Here is a 14,592-nt window from a genome sequence, read left to right on the forward strand (position 1 = left end):
CTCATTGGTGCCACTGTTTAGTAAATAAGCCCATATATATATATATATATATATATATATAATTTAGCAGTAAAAAAATTTGTAGAGAAAAATTTGATCTATATATCAATCTATCTATCTATAGATTTGATCTATACATTGTGCTGAGAACATGGCAAGCAAATGTTTAAACAGGAAACATGGTATCCGAGGGCGTTGGCAGAAGGAATATAAAGTCATCTGCAGACATCACTATGGAGTTAGTCGGTGGCCCCTTTTGGGGCAATTGCCAGAAGTTCTCATCTGCACCGGGGTGTCTCAGAAGGAGGCAGGGTGTACATAGGTCAAGCTTTTTTTCTTTTGTTTTACTTTGATGATGTTCATTTCTGCTCCTTCGAGCGAGGAACTGCCAGGGGTTTTGGTGACAATTCTTGGTATTTCTGGGTGGTTGGCGACACTGCTCGTTGGAAGGTCTTCTCCTGCGGAAGCTGCCGGGTTGCGGAGATACAGTCATCCGTCTCCTGTTTTAGTGAACGGACCACTCTGTTTTTCATAAGGCTCACTAAACATTTAAGATGGGGTGTCCAACCTGCGGCCCTCCAGCGGCTTCAGGACTACATCTCCCATAATGCTCTTTCAGCTAAGGAGCTGGCTGAGGAGTATGGGCAATGTAGTCCTGCAGCAGCTGGAGGGCCGCAGGTTGGACGCCCCTGGTTTAAGACAATCCTTGTATTTCAATACGACATAATTTGGGGACATCAAAGCCCTTACTTCATGCATCAAGACACAAGTTTGTGTCCTAATTATATAGCAGGTGCAAAGAACCCTGTATCTTGGTCATTGAAGATTAGCACTTTTGGGGTGGATGGCTTGAGCGTGATGGGAAGTCCATGATCATTTTGAGGCTATTTGTAGTCTGGGACAGCTGTAGGACTTTGGCTTTCCTGCCCCGTGGCATATGGGTCATTTGTTTTTTAACGAAGGCCACCACTGTTGCAAGAAGCCGGACGGCATGGTGTTTTTGAAGACCATCAACATCATCAGGGGTAGGAACGCTGCAGGGGTTGCCTGTCGGGGCCAATATTATCCTAAATCGCCCGTTGTTGGAGTCCCAAGAAGTCAGTTTTCCGGTCCCTACGGTAGAAAGAAAAGCCTTTCTTCTTCAAACCCCCTTGCAAAGAAGGTCTGCTAACGCCAGAACACATGCCTACAATTAAGGGTTTTTACATCGAGTGAGTTTTGTGCTCCAGATATGGATCTGAAACCTTTAATTTGTTAAAGATGGGATTTGTTCGAGAGTCAACCCTTGTCAGGCCGTACTGAGCAATGTGTAACTAATTTCCCTGTGTTTAATGGTCATCACCTTGCTGTTCAGACGGGGAAATTGATTTTATGGGCAGGTATTGCATTCTGCGGTGTACAGGATAACCGGCTCATGTGCTCCTTTCTTCTATGTCTGCCCCCACGGGGGGCTTTAATAAGACGGGGGTCTCCATCTGGCACAGAGCCCTTTCCAGGAGCTAATAGAAAATGCACTTTTATGATAAACCGCCTGTCATTCGTAACAAAAGTGTGATTTCTGTTTTATCATGGTCTGCTGTGTTTTTGGGGGGTTTTTTATGTATTTTTTCTTTTCTTTTTTTTAAAGCAAGGTTAGTATTCCTGTAAAATTCGTTCTTTGTCTTTCTTTGCGTGTAACTTGTTAGTACAAGACAGATGTGGATGATTTTGTAATAAAAAAAAAAACCTTATTTCTGTTTTAAAACTGCTTGTTTTTGGGCTTTCTTCACTTTAAAAAAAAAATAAATATATATTATATGCGTGGCCACGCACTCCAAATCCTGATTTTAGTCATTAGGATCTCGTACATATGTTACCAGGTACTACTTTACGGACTTATTTAAGGTTTCTGCTTTCTAGGAAACCCTGCTTCAAACCTATATTTCATAAATCCCCGCTAACATATGCTATCTTTTGATGGGCAAGAGAATGCCTCTGTCTTAATCACAGAGTTGGTCACTCTTGCTAATGAGTCTATGGGGTAATGGACTTTATTACCATCCTCATAAAGAATAAATAGTATTTGAGGAGAAGGGCTCAGGGTTTACATTGTAAAGTATGATGTTTTTCATTCCTAAAATGCGTAACCTTGTGTTTTTCTATGTTGAACTTTCCCTGCCACGGATCTCTTTAGATATTAACACAAGCGATTTTTATCTCCGATCCAACAGTTCTGACGTACGGTAGGAATATATATATTTTTTTAAGCTGCGACAATTATTGTGAAGTGGTTCAAGTGCATTTAGGGTTCTTAGAGATCGTTAAGCACCTAATGTGTCGTTTTTTGGACGTCAACAAGCACAGAAGCAGAAAAAAGGAATAAGTGCTGGGCGCCACATGCCATAGATCGTATAAATAAAGTGTTTGTGACGAGACTGTTGATCAGCGGAGAGTGATGTGCGTTGACGGTGTGTATTTTGTCTGTGGGAAATTGCTGCCTTAGAAGGATAATGCTCAAGTACAAATTTGCTCCTACTTGCTAAGCAATGCGATTTAATCCCCTCCAGCTGCAAAAAAAGTGAAAAAAAAAATTAAGCTCGTTTTGACAGCGTTATTTACCGGGTCCTTTGGAGCGGGGGGGTGGGGGGGGCTACTTCGACTGCTCTATCATGGGATGTGCGAGAGAATGGAATTCTTAGGAAGAGTCGTAGCTTGTGGGTTATAATAAGCACCTCGAAGGTATGTGAATGAAAGATTGGAGAAAGGGAAGAAAACCCCCCAAGGGTGATTTTTTTTTTTTTTTGGGGGGGGGTGGAATGGTCGTTTGATAATCATCTTTGGTTGACTGATCGGTCTCGGTTGCCACCCCTCCCGTTTCCATGTCTTGTGTTGCGTACGATTCCTTTAAGAATCTCCCCTGTTTGCGCTCTATCTCCTGTGCTGGGACTTGCGCCAGCCTGGAACATTAATGATCAAAGAAGGAATTGCGGGGAGGAATAAGTCCTGCCTTTAAGCAGTCTGGAATTCCTCCAAAGAATCCGTAATAAGGCAACCTCACGACTCAACCTGCGTTTAACCCTGTGAATGCCAGCGGGCTGTGCTAAGTGTTGGCTTCTCCGGAATACGGTTGATTCTCATAACTCAATTATCAGAATAGAGCTCGTGTCATTGGGGAAAGACTAATCAATCCCCCGGTGGTGGCCGGATCCAAAGAAACAAAAAGCTGACTACCTCGGAAGTCTGACCAGGGGCAAATTTCATCACGCCTGCTGCTGTGGATTGCGTTTCAGCTCGGCATCATGGGAGTCGTAGCCCCCGGCAGCTGGAGTTCCAAGCCTCGCAAGAGTGAAAGAGTGTAATTCTTTTCCCTACGTAGGCGCTCATCATCAACTCTTTTGCCTTGAGGAAGAAACCGTGTCACGATCTGGTTTATCGTTGTTTCTCTCTTTCTTTTAGTGAAGTCATGTTTTTTTCCTTATGATGATGTCCTCTGGCGTATAAGTAAACCAACTACTTTGTGACGCTACCGAGAGTTCCTGCACACAAGAAGAGGTTGAACCTCACCTTCCATGGTACTTCCCAACAGGCTAAAATCCTAAGGGTTATTATTGATCCAAAGCTAAGATTGTGCAGGTTGGGTGGAAACCATGTAATGGAACTTTCCGGCTTCACTCTGGAGGATCCAGGTTTCCATTACCGATTCCGGGGCTTCTGGATCAACTCCCCTCCATCTTTTTATGTAATAACGCTAAGATCCCAGCTCAACAATAATTAAAGGGATTAATGCTCCGTCCGTGTAACTGGCAGCTCCCAAGGATAATAGTATCTTCTGCATACTATCCAAGTGTGGCCAGTCTCTCTTTTAGACCCTTTGTCCCTTTTTTCCTCCCCTGATGTCCGTCCCTCAGAATGTTTGCTGGGTATGAGGGTATCGCAGTGTTCTACTGCCCTAAAACCTCCAATAATGTGTATAGCAGGAGATGAGTTTAGAACTTTATGTTGATCCATACATTTTTCTGCTAAATGTCTCACTAAGTTACATGCATCACTAAAAACAGGTCAAATTATACATCTTGGTAAAGTCCCACCCCTTGACACGCCTCTAACTCCACCCTTAAAATAAACATGTCCATATTTGGGCATTTGAAGTGTTGGGTGTTGTGTCACTTTAACCCTCCAAAGGTCATCCCTTTTCTCATAATACATAAAGCAAATCTCATCTAAGGTTCAAAAGCCATTTAAATATTGCCTATTGACCAGATTTGGAGACTCTGCCCCGTTCTTACCTCACGCAGGAGGAATGGCCGAGGCATTAAGTGTGATTACGTAGTATTAGGTGTGATTTATGTAGCTTCAGGTAAAAAGACATGCACGAGCTGATAACAAAAGCAGAAAGCTTAGTCTTCTCCTCGGAATTTGTCTCCGCGGCTTTTGGAGTTAAGAACTTTTCAGAACTTTGGCCCTAATACTTAACAAGATCTAGAACAATAAGACAAGTGTCTTTTCGACAAGGCGTTACATGCTGTGTGTTCATTAGCCAAAAAAAACTAACGTTTGTCACGAGGCGGAAACTAGCGCACACATTCGATTAGGACACGAATGGACCAGAATTTGTTGAATTCATGTTGAAAAGGAATTCAAGTTTTAAGGATACACAGAAGATCCGTTTTTTTTGGTTTCGTTATAGCAGATGATAAAGTACAAATCTTACATGACCCTTTGTGTCTTCCCTGGTGCTCCAAAGACATGCCACAGGGCCTGGATGGACTTCCCATTTCATGGAAGATCCTTTGACCAGGCTGACGATGCGTACCTGGGAAGTCCACCGCAAGTCTGTGGATCTTTTAGAGACTTTGGAACTCCATGGAAGACACATGTCCATTATACTCCAGAGTTTCTGGATGGACTTCCAGTTTCATTGAAGATCCTTTGACCACATGGATGATGAGTACCTGGGAAGTCCACCGTTGGTCTATGAACCATCTGGAGACTTTGGAGTACCGGGGAATACACATGTCTACTCTAGACAGCCTGAATGGACTTCCAGTTTCATTGAAGATCCCATGATCAGAGTGAAGAGGATACAAGGCTATAGCCGTGGTAACAACACAACAGAAGACCAGAACATCAAAAGAGCCAGGGGTAACAGGGCATTGAAGACAGCAGGACCTTCCCTTGAGAAAGTGGAAGGAAAAAAAAAAAGAGGACGCTGAGAAAGTCCTGGTAACCCATAGGAACCTTTTCCTTCCCATGTGCCAGCAGCCAAATCGCCAATTCATGCACTGGTGGTGCTCATGGCATCATCAGAATTATTTTCTCCCTTTCCCAGTCTTTGTGCTGTTTATTTTACGCCTATCCTCTATGACCTCAAAACCTTTTTAATGTATTTTTCAAACAACGGAGGCACTGGTGGTTTTTTTTTCATGCCTAGGGGTCACAAGGTTTCACAACTCATGGAAGGCAAAATGCTCACCTAGGTCAAAGTTAGAGTTTCATCTCTGAAAAGGGCCGAGTCGTCCCTTTACACCCCTTAGCAAATAAGCCACATTGAAAAGGGTCTTAGTTGGAGACCAGACCCCGCTTTCTGATTCCATGAGCCCGGAAGGTCATGGAGAAGTGGCCTCCTGTTTGGGGCAGAAAACCGTTACATAAGGAGCTTGTTTTTAGGCTAGCCGGGGGACACATTTAAAAACACTTTACCTGCATATTTATTATTGTGTTTAAATGAAATGTGTCATTAATTATAGACGGGATTTGGCATTTCGAGGCAGAGCACAGCTTGAAACGTCTCCCTTTCTGGCACGTTGCTGGAGGAAATTGTAGACTGCCTGCCTGCGCGCTGACGAGCTTAAATAATACACAAGGTCTTTAAATAATGTATTCTCGGCCCCTCTCATTAACCAGTATGGCTGGAGGGGGTCATCGGTGCAAAGCAGGACCCTCCGGCCAGAAAAAAACCTAAGAGCATGTATTTCTTAGCCTGTCCATCAGTGAAGTGTCATTCAAACCCACCCAGGCCAAGCTGGGGGAACGTGTCTTCTTAACAGCTTCTGGGAAACGGGAGAACGAGGATTAGAAACAGGTGAACCCATTAACCTGTCAGCTTGTCTCCGCAGGTCGCAAGCCACACAGATCCCATATTAAATACTTCAATTCTCATCAGCTCACGCTTTTCTTCGGTAAACACGGCTGCGGCGAAAAACCGGATCTTACACCCGCGAGATAAATTTGCCAAAAAACAGAACTGTGGTTATTATAGTCAACATTCCTGCTTGAATACAGATGCTTTAACGATGGTGATCAGATGACCACTTTAACTCAGGGATGAGGGAGAAACGCCGTCCCAGATTAAAGGAGAAATCTGTTAAAGTATTTCACCTGATGCCCCCTCTTTTCTAGGAGGTCGGAATGTTTGCTGGGTATGAGGGGATCGCAGGGTTCTACAGCCCTAAAAGCCCCGATAATGAGTATAGAAGCAGCAAGAAAGGGGTTAATAAATTAAACTCTGTAAATAATTTTTCTTTTTCTTCTTAAAAAGGTTAAAAATTCTCCGTGACGTCTGGGGCCCCAGCTACGTCTCTGACCCGGTGAACGTCACGTGACCAAACCCCGAGGTCAGCCGCTCTCTCGTTGGGATCTCCTCTGCAGACGCAAATAGAAGTTCGGTTTTTGCTGATCGGCAGGTAGTACGCTGTCCCTTTAAACAGGTGAGTCAAAGCCGCGCCTCCCTCATTTCCAGAGGCCACGCCCACGGCAACCAACTCTAAAAACGAATACTTATAGATACATAGTTGCGTTGAAAATGAATGAAAATGTCTCTTAAGTTCTTTTCAAACCTTTTTCTATCGGACCGTGTTTAGGTTCCACAAATACCTGTTTCGACTAATCCGTGTGGAATTTCTATATGTTCCGTACTGAGTGTCCGGACACGCCAAAAAATCAATTACCCCACGACTGCCCCGGAATACACGTTTTAAGCACGTTTAGCCAGGGGCAAAAAGGATTTACTCTTCGTGAAGAAGAAGAAAAAAACAACACTCTCCTAATTCCTTTCATTGGCTTTGGTGCTACAAGCATCCTAAGGCGTTTTCATGGCTAAACTCTTTGTTGCCATAGCAGCAGAAAACATTTCAGCGGGGGGGTCAACAGTTTCCTAAAAACACTTGACAAGTAACGTGTTTTGACCTCCTTTTTTTGTATCGTCTTGTTCTTTCGCAAGTAAGTAATTATGTAATAGTTCGGGTCCTATTGGGACACCACCTAAATCTTACTGCCCCCCCCGACCCCGTGGTCCTTGTGTAGACGCAGGGTGAGAAGACGTAGAATTTATTACCCGAAGCTTCATTACCTAATGGAATGGTCTCACCTCACTGAGCCAAGGATATATTCCCTAACATCGATACCTCTGCCACGGGTCAACCGAGGTCTCGGAGTTTACCATTCCGAGCCAATGGAAAAATCATAATTATCATTAACTTTTTATTTATTTTTTTACTCTCTACTTTAGCTCTTTTTTTTTTCTTTCTTTCAAGTTGCCCTTGGCAGTGCCATTTGGCTGTCACCTTAGCCCTGGTCCATGTAACTCAATCAACACAGGTATACGTCAATGGAGTGTCAACGGTGTGTTAAATTATACCTGGCCTAGGAGATATTCAACACCGGTGAAGATAAGTGCACTCAGCCGCCATCTGTCTGATCCCCCCTCACCTTGGTGAAAGGTTTCGTAGGGCCAGCTATTCAGAACCTGCGCGAATACACAAATTTGCACTTCGCTGAGATGGATATGGAAGTCGGTGTCAATCTAAGGCAGAAACAGAAGTCTTAAATCATTATCCGCAGGACATCTGATTACAAGGTCTTTAGAAGGAGCTGCAGGTCTATCATTGTCTCCTTCCCACCAGGTTATTGGTGACAGTTGATTGATATGTTATTCTTTTCTGCTCTTAGACATCATTACCAGGAATTCTACTGTTTACAGACAAGCCGTAAAATAAGATATCTAGCGGCTTCCTTAATGAAAGGCGAGATCCAGAACGTTGCGCTAACCAGTAATTTGGAGATAAGGAGACGAGTTAGTTCCAGTTCGTTCCTAAATATATGAAAATTCTACTAGGACTTCACGGAAATTCGACTTCAAGAGGACTTTATTCCGCAGCAAGGTCTCAAACCTGGATATGCGTTGTTTGTACGCCCAATCTATTCTTACCTATAACGTACACGTCATTTATTCGTCTACAAAACCTGGTTTTATCCCGTTTTGTTCCAATAAACCCCCTTTATCTGCAGATCTGGAGCCGCCGTTGCTGTCGGTCATGTGATATTTTGGGTGACTTTCCCGGCTCAAACACCACACTGAGCTGATGCTTTATGGCGATGCTAATGAAGTCCGTTCCTCCATAGACTCTCATTAGTCAGAGAGTCTGGCTGGGTGGTTAAGACTGAGCCATTCTATTTTTTTCCCCATAGACAGTATGATAAGGAGTCGGGGTGTTTAGTAGATCGAGGGTCAGATAACAGAGCGAGAACGCGTACAAATGGCTGAAAAAAACTAAAAACATTATATTATGAGGCAAAAAGCTAGTTTAAAACTGGTTTAAAAAAGAAAACAGAGAGATATTTTTGAACTCATTTTCAAAGCGATACTAGTAATGGCTTTTGAAACTTTTGCCTCAGGTTGAGACCTCTCCTGGGATCAATGCGTCCGGGAGTTCATAAGTAAAAAAAATAACCTTAATAATAAAAAGAACTGAGAATCGTCTGTGAAAGCATTTCTTTTCTCAGAATTCAGAAACAATTCCTAAAATGCTGTCATCAAAGGATGCCTATTGTCAACACGTAGACAATTTCACAGAACTAAACGTCTTCGTTTGACCCCTTTGTCTTTGGGCACGCAAAGAGATTAAATGATGCTTTTGTGTCAAAATTTTAAAAAAAGGAGGATTATTTCAATTCTTCGACAATGAAGGGCGTTTGGAGGAGGCGGAAGCCTCGCTTGAAATCTTGGGGCACCTTAGAAAACCCACAGATAAGTAGTAATAACCTCGGCATTGTTTATGTGACCTCTCTATGGTCTCGTAGCCCATCAGTGGAAGCAAGACCTCCAAGTCTCTATGGTACAGGAAACAGCTGCCCTTAACAGGTTTTATCTGCTACGACGGGATGCAGGAACTGTCAGAAAATGTAAATGGATGTAAAATACGACTTCTTCCTTCTCTTTACCGCAAGCTAAGACATCCAAAACATCCAAAGATCTCCACAGATGAAGGAGGCCAACTGAATGAGTTGTTTTCCCTCCCAAAAATCATGAAGAGACGCTATGGGAAGCCCCAGGTGACGATACAAATAAATCACCGTCCGGCTCTTTGTGGCCCTGAGGCCGGTATGACTGACGAGTAAATGATAAAGCTTTTGTTAGTAAATGAAACATTCCCCTTTTACCCCTAGACACAATTATTTTTTATCCTGCCACATTCACCTCTCGTTTTAAACCAGTTCAACGTATCTGTTTTAAACGCCCGGAGGGGACTGGTGCTGGACACAGTGACACCTGCTGTAAAGAAGGGAACGAGGGATTCTGTAAATGTTTCGCATGCTTTTGTGACACTTGATGTAGAGAACAGAGGAACCGGCTTGTTTAGAACACGATTTTCTCCACAGGGAAGCTGTACGTTACGCTCCGGTTTCTTTTATGTAACACCGACATGTTGACGTTATCAACAATTGTATCTGTTTCCAAAATCGTAACATTCTTCTGACTGTAACATAACATTTCTGTTTCTCAGGTGACCGAGGGAAGGGGTTTTATGTTGCACACTCTACTTCCTGTTTGGTCTGTGCCAAAAGTTATATTGAAGGTGCCGTCAACACAATGCATAATTTTTTGAAGTGTAGTAGTTGAGAAACAGGGAAATGGGGTTGAGGTTTCTATGGAAACGTCTGCTGTCAGTAAAGCAGGTGGTGGAGGATCAGACCGGTACGGGAGGTACTACAAGCTCAATAAGGTGAAGAGAGTTCAACATTCAATGGTCATCTCAGGTAAGTCCATGTTATTTTGTTTTGGACCCCAATATAATTCTCATTCTTGGCTTACGCTTATTTTAAAACATTCCAAAACACCATATTAAAGGAAAACCTGTGAAAAAAAAGTCTAAGGCCCCAATCACAGATCCAAGATGGCCGCCTCGCAGCCTATTGAGGTTTACCATTGGGGAATCACAGTTCTGCTACAATAGGTCAGAAGGTGGGTGGAAACTCTTAGCCCCACCCCTAGCCCCCACTGCTAACCACACCCTCTCACCCCACTTTAGCCACCATCTTAAGACGTCTGTATGCCTTGCCACAGGTTCGATCCCCACCATGGCCACTAGAGGAGAAACCATAGATATGTGCCTAGAGTTCTTGCGCATGACGCACCGCATTCTGCATCCATGCGCAATACACTTGGTGATGCTTGCTTTTTTGATGAAGAATCTAAAGTTTAATAATAATAATCATTATTAGAAGACATGTGAGTTCTGCAATGGAGAATTCCAGGGTTTATGACTCCATAACGGGGTGAATTATAAAAGACAATGGAAAATACCAATTTTTCATTTTTATGAAGTATATTTGGGGAATTATAATAGATGGGTGGAGTGTTACCTGTACCTTTGCCAAATTGAATAATTCCATTACCTCTCCGCACCTTCCTGCCTTTAACAAGCCCGGCGTGGGCAATAAACCATTATAATGCCTATTCCTGGTCATGAATAAAGCTCCGCGCTACCCGTATTCCGCGTCATCTGCCAATCCTATTAACACCGATCCAAACCTCTTAACGACGGAGACCCCGACCCGCCAGATGAAAGATAACTTTATCCTTCCCTTTTAAATTTGGAATCAAAGAGAAAACAAGATGAAATATTTATATTTCAAAGCCTGTTAACATCCCAGCAGACACGGGTGGTTGGAAATGCTATTTTGGATCATCAGCGCACGCATAAGTAAGCAGTTAGCGGTAGATCCAAATGATTCCCACCTGTGCTAAGATCTTCCTGAACATTCTGATTAATCCAGGACAAGATGTCAACAATTTTAATGACATAGATAAATGTAACCGAATCCGCGCTCCATTGGGCCCTTATGACCGACTTCCGTACCTGGGAGCGCTCAAGGTTTGCCCCTGAGTCTCAGGGTTTTTGCCCCAATATCAGGGTGAACGGGGTAGATTCAGGGTCATCCAGTCTGGAGCCGACTTCTTTCTATTTTTACATTGATGGCATTATACTGTATATATGACTCCCAATTGCTACTAGTATGTCATGTCCCTGCTTGAATGCAGGTGACTCAAGGAGTCAGGAGTTGGAGGTCCCGCTAACATTGGTGGGCCGTCCTGCTGAGTCACGGAACACAAGCCATTGTTGGAGGGGAACCTCCTGAGACCCAGAACGTCCCTATAGAGTCCCAGAGAAGTGGGGCTTTACCCAGAGTCTCCGGGAGAGACCCCGAGAGTTCCTAGGTATGCTCATAGGCCTGTCGTATTTTGACCTGGTATCCCTTGTGGCACAGTATGCATATCTAAATGTGAGGAGGGCATGAGCTGAGATGGCCAGGAATAGGCCCCAGACTCGCCCACAACATCATAGAACGTCCTCTTATAGTTTCCGTACCGTTCAAACTTTACTCAAAGTAGACCTCGTATCCCAAATGCCAACAGTCACAAAGATCGCTGGCCCTCAGGTCACAAACAACGATGTTACTTATACGCCGTATGACTGCAGGACTCTGAGATCCGGTTTGATGGATCATGTCTTCTCATGAATGTTACTCTGTAGCCATTCTGTGACTATGGGCGAGATGACCTTTGTTGTGAGACAAACGTCGGAACGGAATGCGCTCCGTGCATTCTGACCGCAGCTGTAACGCATCTCGGGGTAAGATGTCACAAGCGGAGAAGGCCGGGAATCGTTAAACGTATGTAAAGTATCAGCGCCGGCGGCCGTTTGTGTATCATTAGCGCATACGTTGTTGATTTTTCGGATGACTTCCTTACAGCTTAGTGATAGATGCTTTCACCCAGCGGTAATGTTCATCCCGCAGCAATGCAAGCTAATTCATTTAGATTGTCAGCTTGTGAGCCGGGTCCTCTCCACCCAAAGTATCCGTCCGTCTTAGTCCGACGGTCCTTTGAATATGAGGGCCGTACGAAGCGCTGCGGGAATTGTTGGGGCAATAAAGATATTCGCTTGGTCTACTTGTGCCTAAACAAGGCAATCTTTGAACATAACTAACCAAGGGATGGCTAGGTCAGGCTGGCAATGAAGAGCCGGCACTTTAAGGCCGACGGCCGCCTGATGGAGAATCTGCCCCTTCGCCCTGATACCGGGGCAAAAGCCCCGAGACTCCGGGTCAGACCCAGACTTCCCAGCTATGCCGATCGGCCACTGGAGAGGAAGATCGGATTCGTATGGCGTTCTGTGGCCAGCGGCCCACCGGGTATTTGCCCCCAATGTGCCAAATGGCTCGTCCAGGCCTGGCTGCTCCTACTTAGGGTTAATTATTTTTAATACATATGTTTTGCTTTTTGATGTAAAAATGTGAAATTTAGCGGCCAATTTTGATTGGGAATTTTGTCCGAATCAATGATTTTCTCTGCAAATCAGATGATTTAAAATCATCTTTCCATGTTTGCATGATAAAAAAATCCTTGATTAGGGGACAGAAATGTTGATTATTAAAATATTAAAAAAAATGTTTTTTAAGACCCATTAGGACCCTCTTCATTTTTTTTTCTTGTACGGAATATTAAAGTTAACCTTTTCGGGGTTGGATTTAATGTATTGCTCAGTCCCTCTGGCATGCGGAGAGTTAAATAGCGTTCCCGCAGCGTTTCTATAATAACCCCCCCCCCCCGCTTTCTTGACACGGCGTAGCGTCCTCTCTCTGAGTAGATACAGCATGCCCATTAATATCCCGCAGAGTGAATAAAAAGGAAATGTGTTTAGATATCAGACATGTACCTTATCCATTAATCTCTACGCAGAATGGGATTGTCTAAACAAACGTAGTAACTCCTGTTAACATACCAGACCAGACCTCTCAGACCTAAGGAAATTACTTTTAAATGGACCCGGCGCTCATTAATCAGAACCGGGGTTGTTTTTAAAGGGGAAGTAACGGTTTTAATAAGAAATGGGTGAAGCATCTCGTTGTTTTTATGCACGTTGTGCACGTTGATGAAGATCTCAGAGTCCGGCTAATTGACCCAAAAGTATACCAAGAGGCAGCGACGTGTTTACCTTTCACGGTGCCCTCGGCCCGACCTTGGTCGGAGTCTGGACCGCGTTAAAAGGTGCGCTGTGCCTTTAAGACATGATGTCATATCCCGGCGCTTGGGTCGCCTTCTAATACAGTCTATGGAGGCTGTGCTGAGTCGGTATAAATGGACCGGTTGGGGAGATTGAAGATCTCGCCTTTAACCGGTCCATTGAGAAGCTGGACACCGGTGGGGCCGAACCGGCCAAGTGGGAGATTTCCCCCCCGGTTTGGCAGAAAAGGGAGCGGCACTCCCTGGACCTTCCACCACGGTCGGCCTAGGCCATGATCCTTCACTGCCAAGGTGTAATTATGGTGGCTATGGAAATAGCTCACGTCCCATCCTTCTGGTAGGAGTGCTGGAATATAATGTCATACCCCCCCCAGTATCCCTGCAGCCATTATCCATTCTACTGAGTGCTTGGATATGACATCATATGCCAGCGCTCCACCCTGTAGGACGTTGGGTCCCCGGTACAGTGCATTATGTAAACAATTTGCCCCCGTTTTTGCGACATAAGGGGTGTCCTCCTTGACCTAGGCCAGAATACGCCACTGATTATGTCCCATCATTTTTTAAACAATCTTTTAATTTTTTTCCCATTTAAGACTTTTCAAAAGATATGTTTTCTGTTGCCCATTTTGAAAAACTCTCAAAACTGAAAATATTATATTTTCAATAGAAAGTAAAATTTGTCATATATCCCACGCTCCTAATGACTTAAAGGGCAACGAAATTGAAATATAGTATTATAATGTTTTTTAAAACTGTTTTAGAAGAGTTTATGTTTAAAAAAATCTGCGTAATAAATTAATTTTTGGGGGGTTTCTGATTTTTTTTTTTTTTTTTTTTTTTTTTATTCTAACCATTTCATTTTATTTTAACGGACAAAATTCCTTTGCTTTCCAAATCAAGGCAATTTCAAAGTGACTCCAAACTTTTGAAGTAGGTAGTGTAAATAATATCAATTTTAAAAAGGTTTTTTTTTTTACGTAATATACAAAAAGAGATAAAATCATCCGAAGTGTTTACATTAGTATTAAAAGCCTGCATTTTTACATAAATAAATACTCCCTAAATCACTCTTCCATTATTATGTCTGCTTCATTTTACTTAATTCTTGTAATTCCACTGATTTCTGGTTGTTTATTATTTTTTTTTTATGGTTTTGATTTATTTTCCCAGATAAATTTACATGGTAAAAATTTGCCTTGCGTATCCTGGGTGCGGCTATGTCAACTTTTCCAGATTATATGTGGTATTAACATAGTTTATAAACATTATGCCATTCACATGAAGAGCGCCTCGGGAATTTTTTT

Source organism: Spea bombifrons, chromosome 12, assembly GCF_027358695.1.
Source record: "Spea bombifrons isolate aSpeBom1 chromosome 12, aSpeBom1.2.pri, whole genome shotgun sequence".
Taxonomy (NCBI): Eukaryota; Metazoa; Chordata; class Amphibia; order Anura; family Pelobatidae; genus Spea; species Spea bombifrons.